The sequence below is a fragment of the Antrostomus carolinensis genome, unplaced genomic scaffold (genome assembly GCF_000700745.2).
Source record: "Antrostomus carolinensis isolate BGI_N321 unplaced genomic scaffold, ASM70074v2 scaffold10429, whole genome shotgun sequence".
NCBI lineage: Eukaryota > Metazoa > Chordata > Aves > Caprimulgiformes > Caprimulgidae > Antrostomus > Antrostomus carolinensis.
The window spans coordinates 1-24,416 of NW_010340290.1; positions in this window are offsets into that span (position 1 = coordinate 1).

Genomic DNA, 24,416 nt, shown 5'->3' on the forward strand with positions numbered 1-24,416 from the left:
GGAAGCAGCAGCCGCCGGGGCTGCGCGGTCGCTATTTTTAGCGGAGCCGAATTCCTGCCCCTTCACCCGCCCTTCGCTCTAGTCCAGCACCGGGGACAGCTGGGCACAGATCGGCTTACCGCGGCCAGCGGGGTCCCAGCCCTGCTCCTGCCCCGAGGACAAGGTGGCCGGGGCTGCCAGGAGACAGGACACCGCCTGGGTAAATGAGGCAAAGAGCCACAGCTGGCCCACAGCATGGGGTAAAGTCCCAGTCACACCTCCCTCCGGTGGCTGTAGATCAGGTGTGATTAGGAAAAGCAGGGCTGTTTAAGCCAAGATGGAAGAGTCAAGATCAAAGCTGCCAGTTGGAAGACTTGCACTTATTAAGTGATTTTTCCCTAAGCAATGCACACAGCACAGAACTGAACCCCAAGTCCTCAAGCAGAGCTCTTCCAGACCTCCATGCACTTACCTGCACCATGAACAACCTCTGCTCTGTTTCTGGAACCAAGGAATTGCCCTGGCAGTGTCAGCTTTGCTTCACGGAGATTCAGTGAGGCCTCTGATGATAGTGGACCTTGGGTGCTCTCAGTATCAGGCTGATTTATTTGAGCCCTTTCATGCCAGGAGGATCAAAAGATTGGTCTGTTCTCTTGGCTGTTTCTCTCCAGTTGAATTTGGACCACTGAAACCAGAGTTGGAAGTGGAGGAGTGGGGAAGGAGAGATTCTGCAGTTTAGCTGAGCCAATGTGGCCAGCAGTCACCAGCAAGCCCCAGCAAGGAGATTTCCATCTGTCCAGTACAACCTACCTAGACCTTAATTTGCAAAGGCACTTGTAGTGACTTTGGTGAGAGTTACAGACAATTCCCACTTCTGCTCCAAGGTCTTTCCATCACCAGAGACCACTGCTAAATGCTGTGCTTAGTTCTGACAGTGAACGTGCCTTACATTAGCCAGTCTCACCTTTGCCAGGAGATCTGTTAATTTTTACAGGAGCAGTTATTCCATTGACCAAATGAGACTTCTACACTCAAACCAAACACTGGAAGGAGGCAGCAGCTCAGTGTGTTGTAGAGGAACCCTTACCTACAGGTGGGCACAGAGAGCTTACCCTGCTGTTTTGAAACAAGGTAGTTTTTCCCCTGACTAGTTTGCAAGGCTTAGAAGTGTCAATTAAAACATGGTGTTATGCATGCAAAATATAAGGGGATTTGCATGAAGGCTTATTGCAGCCTGGGTACAGTTTGCACAGCCTTTACTTTTAAAGCTGCTTTGCTGGCTCAAGTATTCTACTGGAGAGGGGTATTGTTTGGGGCTGGGACACTGACTGAAGTCTTCAGATCCCCTCTTCATTCCTTGCTTTGATGTGAGCATCTCCAGATTTGGGGTTAAATCATGTAAGGTCTGGCTTTGCCATCAAGTTGTAACTAACTCACAGATATTTAAACATGAATCTGAGCCTCAGTATCTCTGTATATCACTTTCCCAACTACTTCAGGGAAAACTGTCACCTCGTTGCTTTGCAGCTGTAATACTGGAAGCTGAGAAGCGCGCGGATGCTGTGGTGACAGAACTGATATGCAAGAAGCTACAGACCACAGCCAGGCTTATGCAGAAACGTCCCTATATGTGGCTGTGACACAGAGCTTGTACTTCTCATTGACAACATCCTCTGGGTTCCTGAATTAGAAACAATTTCTGCATCTCTGGGTAAATCAGATACCCAGGAAAAGATTTAGTGATGGATACGAAGTCTGATGTGTCCTGTGCAAATGCTGTTTGGGTGTTCCCTATCCACCTGAGTGGCTAGGGAGGTCTTAAATTCAAGACTCTGGTGGAGGAAGCACGATTTAAAGTCAAATACAGTGAATTGCTCCAATTACACACCTTTCATGCTCCTCCCAAGATTTCGATGGAGTCATCTAAACTAAGCGGCGACAAGCCAGCGAGGCAGCACCAACAGTTGAAGCATCATCTGTACCCTTTTATGGTTCCTGAACTCTCCTGCCTGGAGGGACAAAGGTGATTGCCCCAAGCACAGCAAGGTCTCACAAGCTCCAAGTGTGAAGTGAAACATGAGGCTCTTGCAGCCACGACACACACACACCAGATCATATTTGGATTTTCCAAATACTTGCAGCTCAGGGTTGCCCTCTGGAAACAGGCACAGCAGAGCTGACGTGCTGCATGGAGCTGTGCCTCTGCTCAGGGTATTTATTCCCCCACAAACATCTCCCAGAAGGTTCTGACTTGGCACAGACTTGGATAAGTCGGGTATCATTTACAATCTGAAATTGTAAACTCTAAGTGCCTTTATACAACACAACTATTGCTGCTTAATATCCAATAACTGTACGGTTTGTCCATAAAACTCAAGTCATGAACATGCTTTTCCTATCCTCGTAAAATATCTATAGAGACATATATCCCCTGAGGAACTCTGCAACTCACATGAATCCAGTAGTGGCATTGCTCCTCAGTGTACTTTTTTCTTGGTTCTTTGGCTTATTCTCAAGTTGAAATTTTCTCTTTCCTGCAGGCAGTGGATTGTAAAAGGTCCTGATTCTGTTCTTTTGTATAGTGAGAATTTTACATTATGCCCTCAAAGCAGTCCAGCAAGATTAAATTAGCTTTGTCATTATGGTTCCTGGTATGTTCCCAGTTAAATCTGAAGTAAAACTCTTCCTGCATTCAGGTGGAGCAGGATTAAGCTTTAAATGTAAGATTCCAGACACGATAGTCTCACTAATAAAAGTGCTTACTCCTAATTTCAAATTATATTTTCATATTCATACTGGCATCTAGAGGTATCTATTGCATTGTGATAAAATAAGTAGATGATTAAGTGGCAATGTCTAAAATTTTGTTGCCACTGTTTTGTCATGATGCCTAAAAAAAATCAGTCCAAATAAATCCATCGCACATCTCCTTGTTGCCTGACCTGCCACCGTTTTAATTGGATTGCTAGGACAAATTTCTTTACTACCAGTTGTGTGTTTTAACAAAAGCCACTAACATTTACAGATGAGATTAATACTAAACACAGGGCCAAAGCACAGCCTATTCTCTAGCAGGCACATCCTTGTTGGATCCTTGGATGTTTAATCTGGTTCCCATCTTATTTTTACTGTTCCTATTCCTACGCAGTCTTAAGCGCTACACAGAGGATCTTTTTTTGGCAGACAGCTTGCTGTGCAGAATCTTCCCCTTTTTGACTGCCAAAACCCAACTGCTATATGCAAATAGAGTTCCAGCTAATGGATAGTGTGGAGATTGCAGCTTAATTTCTCAATGTAATTCAGTCTGATAAACAGAGAAGCCCTAAGCAGACGCTACTGGTAAGGGATAATGATCGTATTCACACAGTGAATCTCTCACCTATTTACTATGAATCATTTTGATTAAAATTAGTGGACATCAAACATTCTGTGCTGTGACCCTGGTGCTTTGGATTGCTTCTCTGGGATGGGCAATGTGCTCAGCACCTGGGAAATGGAGCATCTCACGCTGCTATGCAATGTCCCCTCGGGCTGATCGAGCTTTGCGAACTGCAAAGCAAATCCTGATCAAGGCTGCTGGATCGAGTACCACACTGATGCAAGGCCTTTAGCACTGGAGATCAAAGTCTTCCAGATTATTGAAAATTTAAAATAGAAGGTCTTTTCTCTCTGCATTTCAGTACATTTGCTAAACTAGATTGATCACAGTTCACAAAGGCATGCATTTCTGTAACAGAGTATAGTATTAGTTTTGATATCTAAGTAAAAAAAGATAAATTCTTCTTACAGCTCTAGAAAAGCCTACAACGTAGTGGTTTAATGTACAAAGACTGTATCTCACATGCAATTTCAGAGCTTTGCTCCCAGCTAATAAATCTTTTAAAGGCTCACAGCAGACCTTGGTTTTAAGTCCTGGATTTAGTGAAACTAAAATGTCCTGAAATATACCATGAAGTTCTGAAATAAGTGAGTTTTGGCAAGGTGTGTTTGGGGAATGCAAGTGGTTACACAAATTACCACAGGGCAAATGCAATATTCTGATGGGGATCACTGGCAATATTTAACACAGTCTATGGATTATCACTTGAAATCTTCATTTAGCAGAAAGATTTACACAGATTTTCATGAAGCCTGGAAAGTCTGAGTAGACCTACAAAATAAGTTTTCTGTCTCAAAATCCTTTATTACCTCTGGTAGATGATTGCTTGGCAGCCTGCCTTTTTTTTAAGCTTGCCCCTCTCCTCAAGTTTGATGAATTGCAACTGTTTAGGAAATCTTACCTACTTTGCACCAGCAGCATGACTCTGACACCAGACCCTCTATACATCCAATAACCATTTCTCACAAGAACATTAAAACTGAATAATATTGGAAACATGAAGGATGCAGGTTTTCAGGTGTATGAGGTGGCAATGTCACAATGGGAGAATGTGACAAAAGGCCTCCAAGTGCTTTCTAGCACTTTATGTAGAGCCAGCACTGGCAGCAAAGGCTGAAGCACTGCATGTTTAAGGCACATCATAGAAGCACTACCTGCACGCTGGCCTTGAGAAGAAAACAAACAAACTTAGCTTCGTGACCCTGAACTGATTCCTTATTTCTAATTTATGCTTTCACAGGTAGATTAAAGGACATGAGGTTTTGTATGAAGTCTCGTCATATTACTGCTGCCAGAGAGAAGCCAGTGAGAACAGCCCCAAACCGAAGATGCCAGCTGAGCAGTTAGAGCTGCAGCTGCACTCTCATCCTTTGCCTCCTCCAGCCCTTCTGAAGTTTGCGCAAATGCGTATACACACATGAAGCAGGTTAAGTTAGGACCTTGCAAAAATGACAGGAGTTCTTTTCCTCTCCAGGGACGGCAGTGGGGAACATACTCAATTTAAAGAAAGTTATTACTCAGTAGCTTTTTTAGAGACACCTGCAGACTGAACATTTACAGGTGGAGTGTGTGTGTGGAGGAACAAAAAAAAAAAAAAACCAACAAAAAAAACCCACAAGAGAAGCATTCAGTGTCGTCACTGAAACCAGGTGCCTTGGTGTCAAAACTGATTTTTGCCCAAGGCCCCTAATCCGTTGCTGCTGAAAGCTTTGTCATACAGAAAGCATAAAGATGAAAGACCCATCAGTGGTGGTTGTGCTATTCATAGCACAGGTCAAAGGGCGAAGGGGGTCCCACCCCCCTCATGAACATACTAACAAGAAGCACAAATCAAACTATGTCTATGGCTCGCTACTTTTTACTGTGTAAAGTAAGAGGAAAATGCACTTCTTCACAGAGCCAGTCATCCTCCACTTTACAGCTTTCCCTTTACAACTCCTTCTGCTACTTGGTCAAGTCTTAAGACTTGAAAGGTTTTGAAGTCGAGCTGGAACAGGAGCTTTGATGTTTGACTCCACCAAGCTGCAGACTGGCAGTGGTGTCTGATCTCACTCTGGCCTGTGTAGAGCTGAGAGAAAACAGTATTTGAAGAAGAGGCTGGGGATGCAAAAAGTATACGATATCAAATCTGGGCCTGAAATCCAGAGGGAAACTGAGATGGACATGAAGTCCCAGTGCAATGGGAGACCTGAGGTTAGAAACCTTGGACCGCTGTGATAACAGGCAGGCAAGTAGTGTGATGATCATTACATGGTTGATCTGAGCCTTTCCTGAAATTACACCAGAGTTTCAGACACAGAAAACTAATAGAGCAATGGCAGGAAAAAGAACATACAGCAATATTTGCAAGGAAACTTGCCAAGTAGAGCTCTAACATTATTGCAGGCTTGCATATGCAATGATATCATAGGATAACATTTTTTCATGTCTGACTTTTTCCTTAAATGTGGTAAAAATTAATCAGTGTTTGATTTTTACAAGCTTGAGAGTCAGAGAAAGGAATGTAATTATAAGTTTTTCAGACCTATTTTGGGGCACAAACAAATCTAAAAAAAAAGTTATGCTTAAAGTTCAGAGTGGATCCTTAAAGGAAAAATGGAAAGGCATTAAATTAGTTGAGAAACTCATCTTAAAAGAAAGTTTTAAGTGTTGCAAGAAACCTACAGTGTGTAAGGCAAGGTATTTCCTGTGAATTCAAACATGCTCTTACGCATCAAGCAGCACTTGTATAGCCACAAAATAAGGAGCTTTCGTCTGCCATGAACCTATTACCCTTCTACTTTCTGTTCCTTCCCTGTATTAAATTGTCTTTCCCTTTAAAGCTCTATGCAGTTCATCCCACATACCTCAGTTCCCTTTAACTTACTTACAGCAATTTTAAGCTGCATTTGATGGAATTTTTTGAGCATTTCCTTCGCCAAGACATGAGCTAGGTTCGGCGCTCACCCAGGATCAGAAGATGAAGCTCACCCATATTACACTGAGCACTTAGGCACTGTTTCTCCTGGTTCCTCTGGTCATGGCACTATTGCCATGCTGAGAGGCTCTGAGGCTTCCTGATGTTTCCAACTGAGCTGAACTTGTAGCTAGCTCATAAACCTCTCACAAAACTTCATCGGATGGCAGCTGGTATTTCTCATGTGTCAACCAAGTTTAGATCTGGATGACATGCAGAGTGCCATGGGTGAGCACAAGCAAAGAAAAGAGAAGAATTTTCTCTTTTGTTTTTATAGATTTACTTGAGTCCTCACGACCCATTAAATTCCCATAGCACAAGGTGACAGGCTGTGACAGTGGTCTAGTAGTTAGCTTGATCTTTGAGGAGAAGCAAAGCTTTAGCTCTGAAAGTCAAGTATTGCATGACCTGGAGACTTTTTTTTTACAAAGCAGACTTCAGATAAGTTGGGGGATTTGAATTTGTTCAAGGAAGAGCTACAGCCTTTCTCCTTCAACCTGGCATTGAGTGCAGGTCCTTGCCTCACCAGCCCAGGAGGATTCTGCCTGTTCATTCTTTGTAGAAAACCAAAAACACTTTGGGAGATGTTCCCTATTCAAAGAACTGTATTTGGAGGTCATGGCTCTGAAAGGGAAAGAATTTTAAACTGGTTTGTGTGTTTTTTAAATCTCTTTCTGAAGCTCCATATGAACTGTGTTGACACAATTGATTTTTTTTTTTTTTTTTACTTTTTGCTCTTGCCTCATTTCAAAGCAGTTGCTAAATGATGCATTCAGATCAGGAATGTTGTGTGCAGTAACTGGTACGCACCAACACTTGGTGTTTTGGTTGAGGCAGAACTGCACCCGGCTTTGGTGCTGGTGACAGACGTCAGATGTAGCTACAACTTGATTATTCCTTGTTACACCATTCTGCTTTGGCCTTTTTCTGAACCAGTGATAGATACCACCTTGGAGCACCACTAAGCAGCAGCACTTGCAGGCTCAGCTCCCTGTTCCCCGTTTCTCTCCTCCAAAATTATTCCTAGGTGTGTATCCTTCCTACTTTCTGGTGACACTATGATATCTGCATATACAATTTTTATAGCCACAAGATTTGGCTTTCTGTGCCTCCAATCTGAATGCTCCCTCGGCATCTTTTAATAGCTATCACTATTTTGTATTCCTTTTTGTTTTTCTCTAGGGAATATGCCAGCAGAGATGGGGCTGAAATCCTCCTGGATCAGGAGCAGAGACAAATGCAGCTCTGTTTGTAAACACTCCAAGGCTAAAATTAGCAAGAGTCAGAAGGAGAATCATTTATAAACTTCAGGCTCCTCGAGCCATCTTGAGGAACGTCACAGGCATATCGACACATCTGCTGCCGATGTAAATAGCAACTGGCATTGCCTCCCCTCCCAGTGCCCCACAGGAGCCGTGCCCCCAGCGCCCGCCCTGCCAGCTGACTTCTCCTCAAGCCACAGCCCCTCTCCTCGCTTTAGATTCATCAGCCTAACGACACCGCCGTGAATATCAACCACATTTTCAGCTGGAGGAACTATCCAGATCCTCCTTAACACCTTGCAGAAACGGGAAGAAAAGTCTTGGTCAGTTGGAGTATTGTCCCACAAAAAGGGGAAGGTTTCAGGGTCTGATTAAACATTGGAAAACTCTCACAGCATGAGCAGTCTTTAAGCTTGAGAGAAAACTAAGCCACATGGGGTACAGCAGACAGCATTAACCAGGATGGGTAACCCTTACATATGTCTCTCCTTTCAGCAGTTACAGGCGATGGCATATAAAAATGACCTTGGCTGTGTCTGAAGGAAAACACAACAATAGAGAAGCAGTGGCATGCTCAGTGTGTTCAATAAAATCTATGCTTCTCAGAACAGGCTGCCAGCTAAATGCCAAACAATCAGAATATATCATGTCAACAATTAAACGCAAGTCTTCGTAGAACCTAAAGTAGCAACTTGGCTACTTTTGTTTTGCAAAGCACGCGAATACATACAACTCTGCATCTGAAGCTTTTTTAAAATGCACAGCAAAACCATGACTTCTTATTTTTTTGGCTATCTATTGGTTTCATAAGACTGAAAGAGATTAAAATATATACAAAAGTAGTAAGTGGTATGTTTTAAAAACAAACAAACAAAAAACAGTGTTACAACTAAATAAAGGAAACATCTTTAGAGAATGTCAGAGGCCAGAACAATAATATTTGGAGTTTCATTCAGTGTTGGAGAATATGGTCACTTCCTTTGAAAGTGAAAATTCATGCCCATAAGCCTGAGGTTTTAGGAACTTACAGAAAGACCAGATTTTGTTTAAGGAAAAAAACCCCACAACTGAACTGTGAAGTATAACTCCTTTCTGCTTTGTATCACTGGCTCAACATGGGAAAAATGAACATCTTCATCTCCACCAAAGAAATGAAGCGAAGAGAATTCAGTGAGAAGGGATTGCACCCAGTTCCCAGCCTAAGAGATCTTACTGAGCTTATTCTATACAACTAATACAACTGGTAGCACTGCTGGGATTTTCTTTGAGGGAAAAAAAAAGGAAAATATTAAACTAGATGCTTGTAACAAGCAATCAGGATGTTCTGGATGCACAGCTTTATTAAATAGAACTCCTTACCACCCCCTACCCTACTGCCTGCTCAGTGCTTTGCTCTTCAGGTCATCCCCTGAGTGCAGGGGAGCTACTCCAAGGGGATGAGCTTTGCCTGGTCCTGCCTATAAGGGTTTGCATAGAAAATGTTGACTCTGACCCATATGAGTGCTGTGCACCACTCTTTTACAGCACTTTCTCTGCAGCAGACCCCTGTAACACCATTTGAGAGGCCATCAGCACCAGAGCCTCCAGCATCATTAGCAACAGGCACTCTCCTCCTGAGACCCCTCCAATCCATCACTGCTTCTCAGGGTGCTGGTGTCACTGTCCATAGCTCTCCTGCACAGCCTCATGTGTGCTCTCAATTTAAAAAGTGATATTTTTTTTTTCTTCATTCTTGTCTAATCCTGGACGTTACAGGCTTGTTCCAGTTTAAACCAATTGTAATCATGAGACATCCCCTCCACTGATGTGAAGCATGAAGGACCTGGGTGTGCTTTGCTCCCTCCCTCCTGCAGGAAGCATGGAGGAGAAAACAACACCATGGTGTGAGAGAGGCTGCACGGACAGGCAGCCGATGGCAGAAGCCGTCCCTCTTGCAAAGCCACCGCCAGCAGCAGAGGTGTGATGGGGACTGAAGTGCCTCAGGTGCAGTGCTCAAGGGACGGAACACCCCGACTCTGTTGACCTTCTCAGTAATGGATATGGGGACACCTGAGTTGGTGACAGAGCATGCTGCCATCCCTTGGGCAGGCACATGTCAGGCAGCGAGGAGGCTGATACACCCGAGATCGCCCCAGGAGAACGTGGCAATAACCCAGCACCCACCAGCCCACCAAAATCCACAGATCCTGTCAGACTTACACACGAACCCAGAGCTGCTATATTTAGAAAGCAACAGCAGCTCCTTAAAAAAAGCAGTAAGAGTCAAAGTACGTGACTCGAGGCACTTTCGAAAGAGCCGTATCCTTTCCATTTAAAGTGCGGTGCTTGTCGACATTTCCATTTCTCTGCCCTTGGCAGAGCACGCACATGTACACCACGTCATGTCCACAAAATACTTGGCTGAGATTTATATCCCCCAAATCCTTACCATATGCAAAATATCCCATCCATTTAAATAGGAGGATTATAGGAATAGGAAGAAGCTTAGCACAAACAATAGCTGTGCTCAAACCCAGCGTGCACAAGTGATTTGTGGGAAGTGCAAGACATATCAAAGATGGCAGGTGCTGCTCTTGCTTGTGAGCTATTTATACTCATGGAGTCACTCTATGAACACTTCTTACTTTAGTACACTCGTAGGATTCTTTTTCAAAGGGGAAGGAGAGATGTGGAGTATGACTGCACAGGCCAAGTCTGTCATTTTAAAGATAACCGAATTAAGTATTGTGTAAAAATCCCACTATAATATACAAAGAGGAGTAGCCTGATATAACTAGCGTAAAAGTAAGGAATCATGACAAGCCAGGAGATACGTAACAGGGGAAAAAAAGACACAAAAGGAGCAGAGGAGAAGCAAATAAAACATTTTCCTCTTAGGAAGTACTAATCTTAGAGATCCAGGCTCTGACAGGATTTTGTCTTATTTTTTTTATCAAAGGAATCACTGTCTCCCACAAGAGGTAAATATATTTGATAAACAGGACTTTGCTGCTTTTTTCTGAGGTTTGAGAAAGCAATGAACATGACTTCTCACCCAAGAGATGCATTTGGGGGGTTCTGGCCCTGAGGAGGGACCCCCTGGGCTTGAGCAAGCACAGGGCTGAGGAGGGAGCGGGGAATGCTCCTCAGGAAAGGCACCAGCAACCAGGGCTGTGGCCACAGCAATCCCACACGGGAAGCTGCTCCAGCACCTTCCCCCCAAACCAGTGCAGGATCCAGTCACAGGATGAAAGCTTTTGAACTCAACTGGAAGAAGAAAAGCTGAAAACTGCAGAGCATGGACCATCCGGGGACATGATCAGAATCGGTCACAGCATTTCTCAGTTGGTGTGAGATGTTGTAAAATCCAGGATGAATCCCTTACACGCTCTCCTTGTGGAGAGGAGAGCAGAGATGTCACCATGATCTGATCCCTGCATCCGTGCTGTGAAAACACAGGGAGCTGCGGTTCAGATGCCCTTTCAGTGATAACACCCCCAGCGCTGTCATCCTCACTTGTGTGTGTCTGGAAATAATTATTTGAGAAACCGCTATTTCTGACTCACAGTTCCAGTTGTGAGCGCGCGGACGATGAAAAGGTTAGCGCCTACGTTATTTACATGTCAGCGCCGTTCAGAGGCACTAACAAAGGTTAAAGAAAGCAAGTCAAGATGAATGTGACCTATTCTTTGTAGTCCTGATCTTAAGCCTTTCAGCCCAGCATATCTCCATTAAAATGAACGAGCGTTTCTGTGCTAAATCTGGAAAATTCACCAAAAATCATTCCCCTTGTGTTTTGTTATTACAGCCATGTAGTTTTCAATTGCTCCTCAGACTCAGTTCTTACAGGCATGTATTGCATCATTACCAATTATTTTTCTTGAAGTACCAAGTATCTGTCATTGTGTCATAACTAAGGCAATAATACAAGTCTCAGGAGTGATTTTGAGACAAAAACCCAACCTGATTAGCAAGCATCTTCTTTAAAGTAAACTACCACAAGTCATTAATCATAAAAGTTTCTAATTTCAGAAATGAGTTAACTGAACTTTAATGAGACAAACAGCTTTAAAAGCTGCCACCACAAGACCGTACGGATTAAACTGGAGAATGTTGCAAAATGACTGATTTCATTACCAATCCCAGGAAGTGCTCCACCAGAAACAGCTCGAGGAATCTACAAAACCTCCAAATTCCCTTCAAAAATTCTGCTTATTTATCATACTTGGTATTCCAGGACATCCAAGGTACATTTACACATAGAGCTGAGGTCACCACCATGGTATGACAGCAGATACTTTTATAATTAGCAAAGCAGATTCCATGCCATGTCCCAAATTGTTCCAGCTGGTGGGAGCTGTCACCCTCCCCGAGGAACGCAGTGATGCAGTGTCCTCCCCCAGCAAGAAGGCTACTGGAGGCAGAGGAGAGCAGTGATGCAGTGTCCTCCCCCAGCAAGAAGGCTGCTGGAGGCAGAGGAGAGCTCCTGAGCACCCATCTCAGGGATGATGCTGTTGTATTCCTACCTGTCCCTTCCTCCAGCTGCTCAGCTCATCAGTAAGAAGTCAGGAGGGAGAGGAGGGGACCAAGGGAGGGCACAGAGGGGTCAGCAATGGCCATGGCATATGCCCCCAGTGCCTGGGCTCCTGAGGTCTCTCTTCCAGACTGATGTTTCTGTGATTAATGTCCTCAGGACATCAACATGGATGCCTGCATTTAAATCCAATACAAAAGGGAAAGGAACAGATAATTTCTGCCAGGGAACTGTTTCTTCCTGAGTGTAACATTAGAGCACAGTCCTGGTGCTGTTGGTGCAGGAAAACTCGTAGACACTGATAACTGAAGGCACACATCAAATCAAAGCAAACACTAGCATTAAAAATGTGTTAGGCACTGTGGGAAACAGTCAAAGGGGAAGCTTGATGTCATTGCCACGTTTAGCCAAAGCAGAAAGGTGGTCTGAATGGGATGAAAGGTTTCCTGACAAGTATTCAGCTGTAACGTCACTGCAAATAAAACACATGGTCCTGGAACAATCCTCATTTCAAAACGACACCCCGCTGACCTTCATGCAAACAGATGTTCATAGGCAAGCGACTTACTGCTGTCTTCTCACGACAAAAGCTAAAGTCAACAGATTGTTGTGTAAGGCACAGACTGGATGTTGCTATTAGCAAATGACAGAATCATCCTATCGAGGCAGGAGCACCAGCACGCCGAGAGCTGCCAAAGTGGTGCTCACATGCAGCAATACCCACTCTGCAGGCACCTAACTGCCTCATCTCCAGCATGGAGAAGGTACTGCCTGAGGTACTCAAACCACCTCCTTCTCCTGAGAAGGATTTTCAGCCTTCCCAGGGCTGGAGAGCAGCTCCACACACTGCTGGCTGCCTGCATGTCACATTGCCACCCAGTGACTAGCACCACAACCCAGCAGCCCGCTAGTTTGGGACAATAGTTTTGCTCCCATAAGAATAAAATCACCCCCAGCAACTGCACAGACAGGTGTTGGCTCTACTCGCCCGAAGCTGGTGGTCACTCCACCACCAACCCTCGTATCTCCCCTCCACTGCTCAGCCACCACAAAGCCACGGGGTTTTAAATGAAAACCTTGAGTGGTTCACATACCAATTACTAATCACAGCAGTTACTGTTAAAGCAAAAAGCCCAACACATGGATGTGCTTTGTCCTGCAAGCGAGCCTGCCTCACCAAATGCCGTACTTACAAAACGGATCGAAATCAACAATACAACAATACACTAAATTTTAACAAATTTGACTATAAGCAGCTTAAGAATCTTTTTACTTCTTTAATCGGTACAACATATTTTCATATTCGTTTGTCCATTAAAAGATAATTAAAGCAAACAGCGGCAGCCAACAACTTGAAAAAAAGGGAATTGAGTCAACTAAAAATCCCCTTCTTTGGGGGAAAAATGTTAGATACACCTGTGTCTACTGACGTCTGTTGTGGCAAGATAATGCTTCTCAAGAAACAATTCAGCTTCTATTCCTGACACCAAAGCAATGTTATAAGAACAATTTCCATTAAGAATACCTAGAAGAGCTACTTCTTCCTGAAGAAGGGATGAACTGAGAGTTCTTCACTAATGACTTCTGATTCATTTCCTCAACACCTCCAGTAATGAAGTACTGTTGCATTCCCTTTTCCATGAGTCAAGCACCTACTCCTTCGTCTTCTGAGCTGTGCCCAGTACACAGTTTCAGGTTTTGACCTTTCCTGACTTAGCCAGAACTTAAAAATGTCATTACACCATCTGTGTAGCTTTGGTCCCCATGAAAACCAGATTATTTCTAGCAGAAATTTTTGCTCTCCAAATTTGCTGTCTTAACTGTGTTGTTAGGAATTCAGCAAGGACTTCAAACCAGCGCACACCAGCAAGAAGTTAAGGTTGGAAACAGGCAAAAAGTCACATGGACAAATACATGAAAGCATTATGCAACCTGGACTTTTTTCCTGGAGCCATCCAGGAAGCAACATAAAGCATTGCCATACCAAGAAAGCATTTTATGGCTTTTTCTACAGTGTTTTGTTATCCAACAGTACTGAAGTAGCTTCCTGTGGTCAATCATGCTTTCAGCTGTGTGAAGGCCAGTTCACACTTAAACAGGCAATGTGTTTCCCACACTCAAGAAAGAGCCAAAACTTGTTTCATGAAGCCTGTGAAGCATCGTGCAGAACACCTCCAAGAACCAAGAGCCCTGCCTGTGGTGTCCTTATCCATAGAGGAGAGGCTGATGCCCGTTCCTTCCCCCCCCCCCAAACTATCACTGTTTCCAAACACTGTCAGTACATTTCTGCTTGGTTGTACAGTCATGAAAAATCATGTCAATTCTCCTGCTTCACTAGATGTACTGAACCCAGCTCACTACAGTACGTGGCCTTTGGTCAAACTCAGATGCATTCATAATTAATGTGCAATGCTTTAAATGGATACTTTTTAAAGAATCCTCTTTCCATACCTGACCATACAGCTTTATTTCATATGGTGTGGCTACTTAGCTTGGACTCACCTTAAGCAAGAACAGAGAAAAGGGCTTCCCAGCTTTATAGAAAAAGAAGATATATCTTTAAACAACGTGAGATATGCCCTAGAAAATGACTTAACAGTCACAACTGCAAGACTCTAATATCACTGCTTATTAGCTGAATATAACCTGATGATGACACTTCAGAACATTACTTACAGCTCATTGCAAGGTGGTTGTTTCTGCCAGATAGTGCAGCTCAGCCCTCATCACCAGACGGGGGGGCAGGTGGGCTCCCCAGCCTCTGAACCCATCCATCCATCCAGCATCTTTTGAACACGTCCTAATTAAAGGAGTCAATGTTTGTTCCTTGAAGGATCATCGTACTTGATGGTACGTAAACTTTGAATCCTCACAGATGTGACAATAAGCACTGAGGTTGTTTTCAGTGTGTTGTGCTTCAGAAATGAAGCCCTTACCTTCTGCAATTAGTATTTCATGACTTATTGCCAAACACTGCTGTATCCCAAAAGGCTGCAATCCCCCAGCACAGAGAACCTGCTTCCTCTACCATGTCTCAGGAAAACTGGGATGAAGCTCTTCTGCCCCTTCCGTGGCCACACCAAAGTAATGAATGTAATTCTTCATATTCCATCACTTGGTTCAATCAATATTTTGCTGGTTGGCCAACTTCTGTGGGAGCATTTCTGGGCCAGTTCACCCCTGTTTTGTGATTTCTGGAAAGAGGTGCAACTACATTAGAAATGTAAATGGCTGTTTCTCTGCTTGGAACTGCTCTGTGTCTAGTAGAGTAGAGGCCATAAATGCCCTCACCAGGCTGGGATTCATTTTAATTACACAATGGCCTCTGATGCTGAACGTCAGCTTCTGGAGAGCTGTTATCCTTGTATCTCATTTGTCATGCAGGATCAAAACCCCACAGTATTTGCCCAGCTGTTCCCATTGCTCATGTACCTGTGCGTGAAGCAGCCTCGCTGGTTCATCTCCCACCAATTATGATTACTGGGCCAATTCTCCTGATTTAGGGGAGGGGAAGGGAGTATTACAATGGTTAATGATACTTATTGATTACTTTCATGGCGTTTCACACAGACTAGATGTCTCCATTCTAGACAGCGGCCCTGCTACATGCTGTTGTATAAACACAAAGAAAACAATGTTCCATCCAAAAATGTTGGTATTTTACAAATTCCCTGTTTGTCTCTTTTCTCCCTTCTGTCTCCTTTCTCCTACACTGTTAACTAGATGCTAAAAAAAACCAGGGCTGGACCTGTGCTAGGTCTGAATCATATTAGGCTTTCAATCAGAAAAAAAAGAAGAGTCATGTCACCTAACACCATGCAAGAAGATGCTCTAGAAGCACAATGCAGGCGCTCACAGGATCAGAAGAGTACTGTCTGTGCCCCTAGATGTCACAAATGTTCAGACCCAAGGTCTGGCCCATCTCATCATCCTCCCCATGTTCCATTAACGATGCCTTTGTCACTATAGATTAAATAGCAACGGATCAATGCTCATAAAAACCTCTTGTTCTATTCCCTTCACCCCTTCCAGTCTTTCACCAGCAGTGCATTAGCCACTTGCAAATGCTGTCTCATGTTTACTGGGCAGCAGAGCCAGGGCCCTGAGGATGCTGTTTGGAGACAAGGGTAGGCTGATGCCTGTGGAACATGAAAATCCCTAGGCCCAGGCAAACACGCGGCATTTGGCAGCCGCATGGTACTGAGTGCTCTTTGTTAGCTGCTTTCCAAGGGCTGGTTTGTATGAAATATTAATTATGATTCTGCAAGTTCCCAAACGTCCTTTCAACCACAAATCAAGCTGAAGATGCAGAATGACGCAGCAAAGCTGTCATTCAATAGCAAAGGGAGCAAAGGTCTTGTTCTGTCCTGTACACGGCCGTGTTTCCTTCAATTAGCCCCATTGTGTTGGGCTGCAGAGAGAAAACCCATCTTTTGTGCAAATTTGGTTGGTGAGGGTTTGTGGCAGGGACCCCTCTCCTTTCTCTCAGCACAGGACACACTGGGTCTGCACAGCGCCGAGGGTGTGAACACGTCTCTAGTTTGAGATGCTCATTGCATTACATTCACCAATTCCTGAAAAAAAATAGGAAAATCCCCATTATGCCCTTGAGGGGAAGAACATCCCCACAGAGAGGAAAAGACGATGGGGTGGGTGCTCCTGTGCTGGCTGTGGGAGAGGGGGAAGGAGTCACCTGTGCTCTCTCCTCCTTCTAACACGCTGGAGCTCAGCAGCCACAATTAGCACTAGACTGGGTTTTTTAACGGGCTAACTACCTGTCATGCACACTGGACCTGACTTCCAGGTACCCTAATCACAGAGCTAAAAGGGGTTTTTTTGTCCATCTGTGTCTGAGGGAGTTTTGCAGCCATTAGCAATTATGATAATGGATCTATTTCCAGAGAATTAATTGCTCCTATGCCCAAGTCCTAGACAAGTTTGCTGTAAAAATTAATTACTTGGCATATACAATACACTTAACAGTCAAGTAATAAGCTAATTTTTAAGGAATCCACGGAGGGCCCCCTGTCTCCCAACTTCTTGGAGGAGTTTCCAAATGTACAGTGAAAAGTCAGTTGTCTTCTTGTAATTCCTTTCCCATGGCATTTGACAACCCCAAATGTTGACACTTGACCTGGTGTCACTTGATGGGTCAGGACCCAGCAAGCAGCCCAGGAAAGCAGAGTATTAAAATAAATCACATCTGCAAAATAACCCTCCCAAACCAACAATTCCCTCCCTCCCTCCCAAAGCCCCTGATGCTTTCCCAAGTGCCAGCATGCATTATGGCTAAAAATGGGTGAGGATAATGCCAACAAGCAGTGGAGAATCAGAACAGACAAGACACACCGCTCTCCTTTCTCAATTCACATCTTCCCCCCAGGGAGGGCTTCACCATTTACACCAGTGGGATGTACCAGCAAGGAAGAGAGAGACACAGCTTTGTTTTCAGAAGATCACCCAACACTAAAAACCTTCAGCTTTAGGCCACTTTCTAGTTCAGGGACTTGATGTCACATCTGCCCACATCCCAGGTGAGCACCCCATCCATTGCAGAGGTGGCTGATCCAAGACAACAGGCATTGATATCCCTGTGCTTTGTTGTCCAAGACTACTTGAGCTCCCACCACTCTCTTCTGCAGGAATCTCTTTTCTGCCTAACTATCTGTTTCTATAAAACCTGGAGAAAGCCAATATTTTGCAACCTCTGCTCTTTTCTCCAGTTTTGTTGGAGCAGACGTAAGAGTTCAACAGAGAAGGACAGCAGGATCTCAATAAGACTTTTTTTTTTTCCTTAGGAAAGCAGACTGAAAATTTGCATAGCATGTTTGCAAGCAACCTAATTACCTCTCCTGAACAAGCTACCACCCGGCAGGTAGCCCACAGTAATAGATGCCATGTGCTCCTCTTGCCTGCCTCAAAAGCAGAGGGAAAATACAACATTAGCACTAAGACTTTGGTTTTGACTAAGATAATGCCCATAATAAACAAAGCTAAGTGCTTTCTGTGCATGCATAAACACGAGATAGTTAATCTACTTAGGTCTGTAAAATGATCAGCCCCAGAGATGCTTGGCCATTTTTCTTGGAGTTTGTTGCAGCTATTTGCAGTCCCTGTTTCTTTCAGCAGCTTAAATATTAGGAGTTTTTTATAGCTCTCATGAACATATGTAGTACTTTGCACAAAACCCCATATAAACAGATACAAATGGATCGTACTTAAATAACAGAGATGACCCAATGTGTAGATGTCAATGAACAGAGATGAGCTGGCAGAGGGCAGGGATGCTGGGTGCTAAAGCAGAAGAGCATGGTTAGCAAGGACTGCAGCCTCCTGGGGCAGCTGGCCCCTGCAGACCTTCTCAAAGCTACTACAGGGCTTTGGATGTTCTGTTCCTGTTCATTTAATGAGAACTCAGCATCCAAATACCAGCATTGGAAATCTCAGTCTAGCTACTGCACCGATACGGAGACTGCTTTCAAAAGTCCCGCCCAAAGTATGGAAATTCCTCCAGCTCAGGAGGAAGTCTACAGTCAGTTCCCATGGGTATCAAGAGGGATACCATTAAGCTAACATTGAGCATCTTTGGGGAAAAAAACAAAAACAAAACAAAAACCCCAAAACCAAAAACCATTGATCCAGAAAAACAACATCCTCCTGATAGTAGAGACTACAGTTTGCAGCATAAATCTCCTTCTTTTTTGTTCTGCTAATGTGTTTCATGACTGCTTTGCTTGATACAGGTGGTTTTAGCAATCCTCAACAAATCAACACCCAATCTAAATGTTAATATAACTTGTCTTTAGGAAATCAATTTGTTTAAAAAGTACAGAATGGTCGTGGCTCAGTTATTTTCTTAACCTTCTCCGTGCCCTTGAGCATACACAGTTCATACAAGGAAACAGCATTTTTAATTTCTCGTGGACATATGTTATACAACCTCGCAGAAGAATGCTGGAAATGATCATCCATGAAGAGCATGGGGCTTCCATCTGGCACCGTTTTGATTCGAGACTGACAAAAATATCTAGCAGAACTGCACAGAAAATGCTGAGATCGCTAATGGCCCAAATGATATCTTCTTGGGGGAAGGGCAGAAGAAGGGAATGAAGATAATAAAAATCAAGCCATCTGCAAAGAGACATTTCAAGTAGAAAAAGAGAGATTTGTGTTTTTTTTCTGTGGTGCTGTAAATGTACAGACTCCTGCTGCAGGGAGCCACACAAATCTTTTCTTCAAGTTTTATTCACGGGAGGTGGGGGAATCAGAACTGCCAAAGGAAGACAGGTCAGGATTAAAAGCAAGAAATATGTTGTTTTGGTCCCAGAAGATTCAGTAGCAAAGAACCCTGTCAGAAACCTTTGGTTCTGCCTAGGCTTGTGCTAAATGCAAACTGTGAATTTTGCATCCAATTGATACCAAACTATAAATCATGCCAGTTTAATGGAAAAATAAAATAATAATAATAATTATATATATATATATATATATATAAGGAAAGAGATACCACATGGGGAAATTGCCACATAGTCCTAGTATCCAGAGAGAACTACTTGAACTGGACCCTGAGTCTGGAACAATTGAAAGCAAACAAATATGGATAGACACCTTTTAAACCTCCCAGGTGGAGGTTTCATACTTCTGTGATCCAAGACAGAGATGGGATTTTGGAAGTTTCCACAACACTCTGGCTCTCGCTCCCCCTCCAGCCAGCTGCATTTTTATATGCTGGGAAATTGATGGAATGGGTAAAATTTCTCATATAACAGAGAAAAAAAAAATTGGCAAGGAATAAGTTCTCGCAGTGACAGTCAGTGTACGTCTGCACCATCAAACTTTTACAGACTTCCAAATGTCAGCCAGACTGGCGAGACCTTTTACTGCAACTCAGGATATCTATTTCTAAGGAAACTCTCAGATTTATTTCATAGGCTGACTTTAAAAGGAAAAATGATATGCTTTCCTGAGACTCCAGAAAGCCTGTTATGGCCTATTACACCCATTCTGCATCTGACTAGAGTGATGAGAGGGGTTTGTATCACTTAAAGGGCTTGTTATTAAATGGAGACCACAGACAACATTTGTAGATATCGCACAAGTTATGAGTAACAGGGAAATATGAGAGAAAACTCCAGACAAAAAACATGAGGCAAAGCAAGCTTATAGTGTGACCTGGTGACAGCAAGGACTGTACCTTCCCTTGGTTTCTGCTCCACTGGTGGTAAGATGAGGAGTGTGTGATCCTTTCATCTACCTGACACATCTAGCTGCCTCCACCATGCAGGGAAGGAAAGGAGATTTTCACCTTCTCTTGCTCTTTGCTGCTGAAACACTCTATGGTCCCAGGAACAGGGACCTGTCATTCAGAGGTGGCTGTTCCATCTGCCTCTTGTGGACTCTTCCTCGTCTCTTTCTCAAGTAGGAGTCAAACCTGAGCACAACCCCAGTTACTTCAATGCAAGCATCCTCCTCCTCTCCTTTTGCCTTAGCTGTATATTCCATCGGCAGCTTCTCTTCTGCTCTTCTCCCAGAGGCATTTGTCCTCTCCCCTTGTTTGCACACCACATGTGCCTCATTTCCTACTCAGGGGCTCAGGGTGCTTGGTGCCTGCCCACCAGCTGCACCCAAGCTGAAAATCAGGCAGATCAGCATTAAACCTGAGGAAGTGCTGCTCAGGCTCCCTATCCTGACAGCCCATCCTGATGAAAAGTTGAGGGATCTGGGCTTGTTTGTCTTGGAGAAGAAAAGGCTCTGAGGAGATGTCATTGCAGCCTTCCAGTACTTGAAGGGAGCTTATAAACCGGAGGGAGAGTGACTTTTTACATGGGCAGAGAGTGACAGGACAATGAGAAATGGTTTTAAATGAAGAGACAAGATTTAGGTTGGATATTAGCTTGGATATTCAGAGGAATTTTTCACCCAGAGGGTGGTGAGGCACTGGAACAGGTTTCCCGGGGAAGTTGACATCACCCCATTCCTGGAGGCATTCCAGGCCAGGCTAGATGGGGCCCTGGGCATCCTGATCTAGTGGCTGACAACCCTGTCCACAGCAGGGGGGTTGGAACTGGATGATCTTTAAGGTCCTTTCCAACCCAAACCATTCTATGGTTCTATGATTCCATGACCCAGGGGGAATTCACTGGTCTCTGCCACCCTCCCAGAGGGCAGCTGAGCTGGACCACACTTGCCAGCAGCCAGCTGCACTCCTGCTCCTACAGAGCTGCCTGGGCTTTGCCCTCAAACCATCACAGAGTCTGTGCCCTGCTGGTGTTTGTGTCTCTTTGGCCCTTTGCTCTCCAAAACACACAAGCAATTTTGGGGAAAATACTAAAAAAAACAGCTACTTTGACCTTGTGTTTCCCTACCAAGGCTGCCCATCATAGCCTAGTCCTCCCTGTGTGCCCAGACAGACCTGCCTGCACTCTTGGCATACACATATTTCTGTGTCTGGGGAACATGAAACATACTTTGCAAGCCCAATTCCTGCCAGAACAAATCCCTTTAGCATCCTTTCCTTCAGTGGTATTTCTAGGAATGTGTTCAGAGGGCTTTTTATTGATACTGTTTCCATCACAAACCCTCCCAGGGCCTTTGGCCATGTCACTGTCTTATTGCAGCTGGGAAGTGGGTCAGTATCTCACCAGTACAGACGGTAAAACCCAAGTGCTGAACAGAAAACAACTTTATAACTTCCCAGCATGGTTCTTAGAGGCTTAGCTGCTCTGCCTTTGACAAGATACTTCCCAGCTTGCAGGTTTTGCTTCAGAACATCCAAGGAAATGTAGACCAGTTTTAAACAATATGTTTAAAGGAAATACGTTGTTGTTAAATGCTTCGCTGTCTACCTCTCTGTGGAGAAGGATGCAAATTTCTGAGTTATGGCAGTTTAAAAAAAAAAATAAAATAAAAAGAAAGATTTCTGCCTAGTAGTGCTGAGTGCTAAGAGATACTTCTCTTTCTCTGAGCCACAATAAACTCAATCCAGGGGAAAATTTTCTCTTAAAATAAACTTTTTTCACTTGACTCAGTTTGACAAACAGGTCCTGCACCCCAACCTTTCAACCAGCTAGAAGCTCTTGATTGCAGACATGCCCACATCACAGAAATGTGGGGAAAATAATGTAAAATTTGCATGACATTCAAGATGATGGAGCTTTGCTTGTCATGAAACAGGAAAAAATCTCCAGCTCAGCAGAAGAGCACGGGATGGGTATTGGTATAACCACCACTCAGGTGGTGGGGAAGGGGAAGAGCAAAAAGTGCAAGACACAAAGCAGTCTTTTCTGGCACTGGAACAACCGCAGCTTCACCACCCAGCACAGTCCCTGGCAGTCTGTGCTGCCTTCCTTTTGCTGTACAGTTGTGGCACTAAAAGCAAGCAATTTTTATTTCAGGGTGTGCAGCTCCTGATTTTATAGAGCTATAGATTAGATTTGGATAGACTAAATGTTGATAGATTCAATATATCTCCCGATTGCTCCTCAAGGAGAACAAATGCCTTTGAGACTTCTGAATAAATATGCTTTAGGACCAAAGTTATGAGGCTGCAAAGTGCATGCTGTCTGTGCCTAGCATGTTACCGAGGTAAGATCTTAAAGGAAAAAAAACCCTCCAAACTGTGTGAAAAAAAAGCTTCTTAATTGGTGAAAACCTCAGTCGGGAAATATCCCAGGCAGCTGTTCTTCAGCTATCTGGACACTTGCCAAGTCTCATATATCAGCTTTGAGCTGAGAACAAGTGTGATGAATTCCTGCCAAGAGAGTAATGTTTTTCAGTTATAAGCACCTAAAAATAGGCATATGTAATAAAATTGCCTCCTCAGCCGTAACTGGAGTGTCACTGGTGTAGCAGTGTAAAGCACTGTCTGCCCGAAAGCTGATGGGGTCCCACGTCCCACTGAGTCAGAGATAGGCTCCTGTTGCTGCTGGTGGGTACAGGGCATCATCAGCCCAGGGTCTCCTGCAAACCTCCATTCACCAGGGCTGGCACACAGACTGAAAACCATCACCAGGAACAGGTCCTCCCACTGTGTGTGCCCACTCTATCTGTGACTCAGGCAGAAGGACCCACTCCAGGTCCAGCCAGGGCAGGGATGTTTGCAGCACCATTATTCGTGTTTCCACTGGGATAATGCAAGATGATAATTTCTAAACATTACCCTTTCAGTGCACACAGAAAGCTCAGTGTTAATCTCATAACATTTGCAAGGAAATCTTTTTAATCAGTAATGAAAGCCAAACATTATCTAGCCTTTATTGACCTGCAATAACAGAACACCACTGTTACATTTCCCCCGTGCCTCTTGCACAGGTTCATTTCCCTCGATCTGTGCTTGGTGTTTATTCTTAGCTCACAAAGCTCAAAGAGTTTATATTATTGATTTGCTGTATTCAAGGTTCAATCCCTTGGTGCCCCTCAACCTGAATGAATTAAGTCAGAAAGAGTTAACACCTTTACTTCTAAGACACAAATGTGGTTTATATAATCCACACATCAATTTTTGCTCAGCCAGTGTTGAGCACATTAACTGGAAAGTGCCAAATGCTGCAGTAATATTGACATTTGCAACAGCAAAGGTATTCACAAACAAGAGCCTGCTCTTGGCACAGGAAAAAGCGATGTATTCAGAAGAGGAGAGTAGAGGCACAGAAATCAATCCACACAGCCTAGGAACCATCCTCCCTTCACTAATGGCTACACAGGTGGTTTGTTACCTGTGTGCAGATGGAGCCTCTGTAGCATAATGCTGAGGTCATGGTTTCCAAATCCTTTTCCCCACCACTTATTTATTTCATGTGTCTCTTACAGTTGGTCAACAAGTTAGATTGTAAGCACGTGGGGGCAGAGGCTATCGCTTTATCTGGTGGTTATATAACACCTTCACTGTCTCTCAGTGCAAGAACCAAGGATCATCAACTGAAACTAGTAGATAGAGACTTCAAAATGAAGAAAAAGAGAGGCCATTACCAGAAGCAAGCAGTGGACGTGTGGAACACTTTGCCCTGAAGATTTGTGGATGCTCAAAGCTTACAGGGATTTAAGAAGTGGTTGGACAAATGCATGTTGGAAAACTCCATCAGGACCATTAAAAACAAAAGCTTCTGCCTCAGGAAATCCTTGAGCCACAGGTAAATGGAAACTGGGAAAGGAGCTAGGTATGTACCCCTACACCTCTATTTTATTCTTATATGCTTCCCCGGAATTGCTTTTGGTCACTGTTGGAGACAGGACACAGATCTGAAGGGTTTATGGTCTGATATAGGACAATGATTCTTCAGTCACATTAAAAACTTGTGGCATCAGAGAAAACCTGATTTTTTTCTGTCC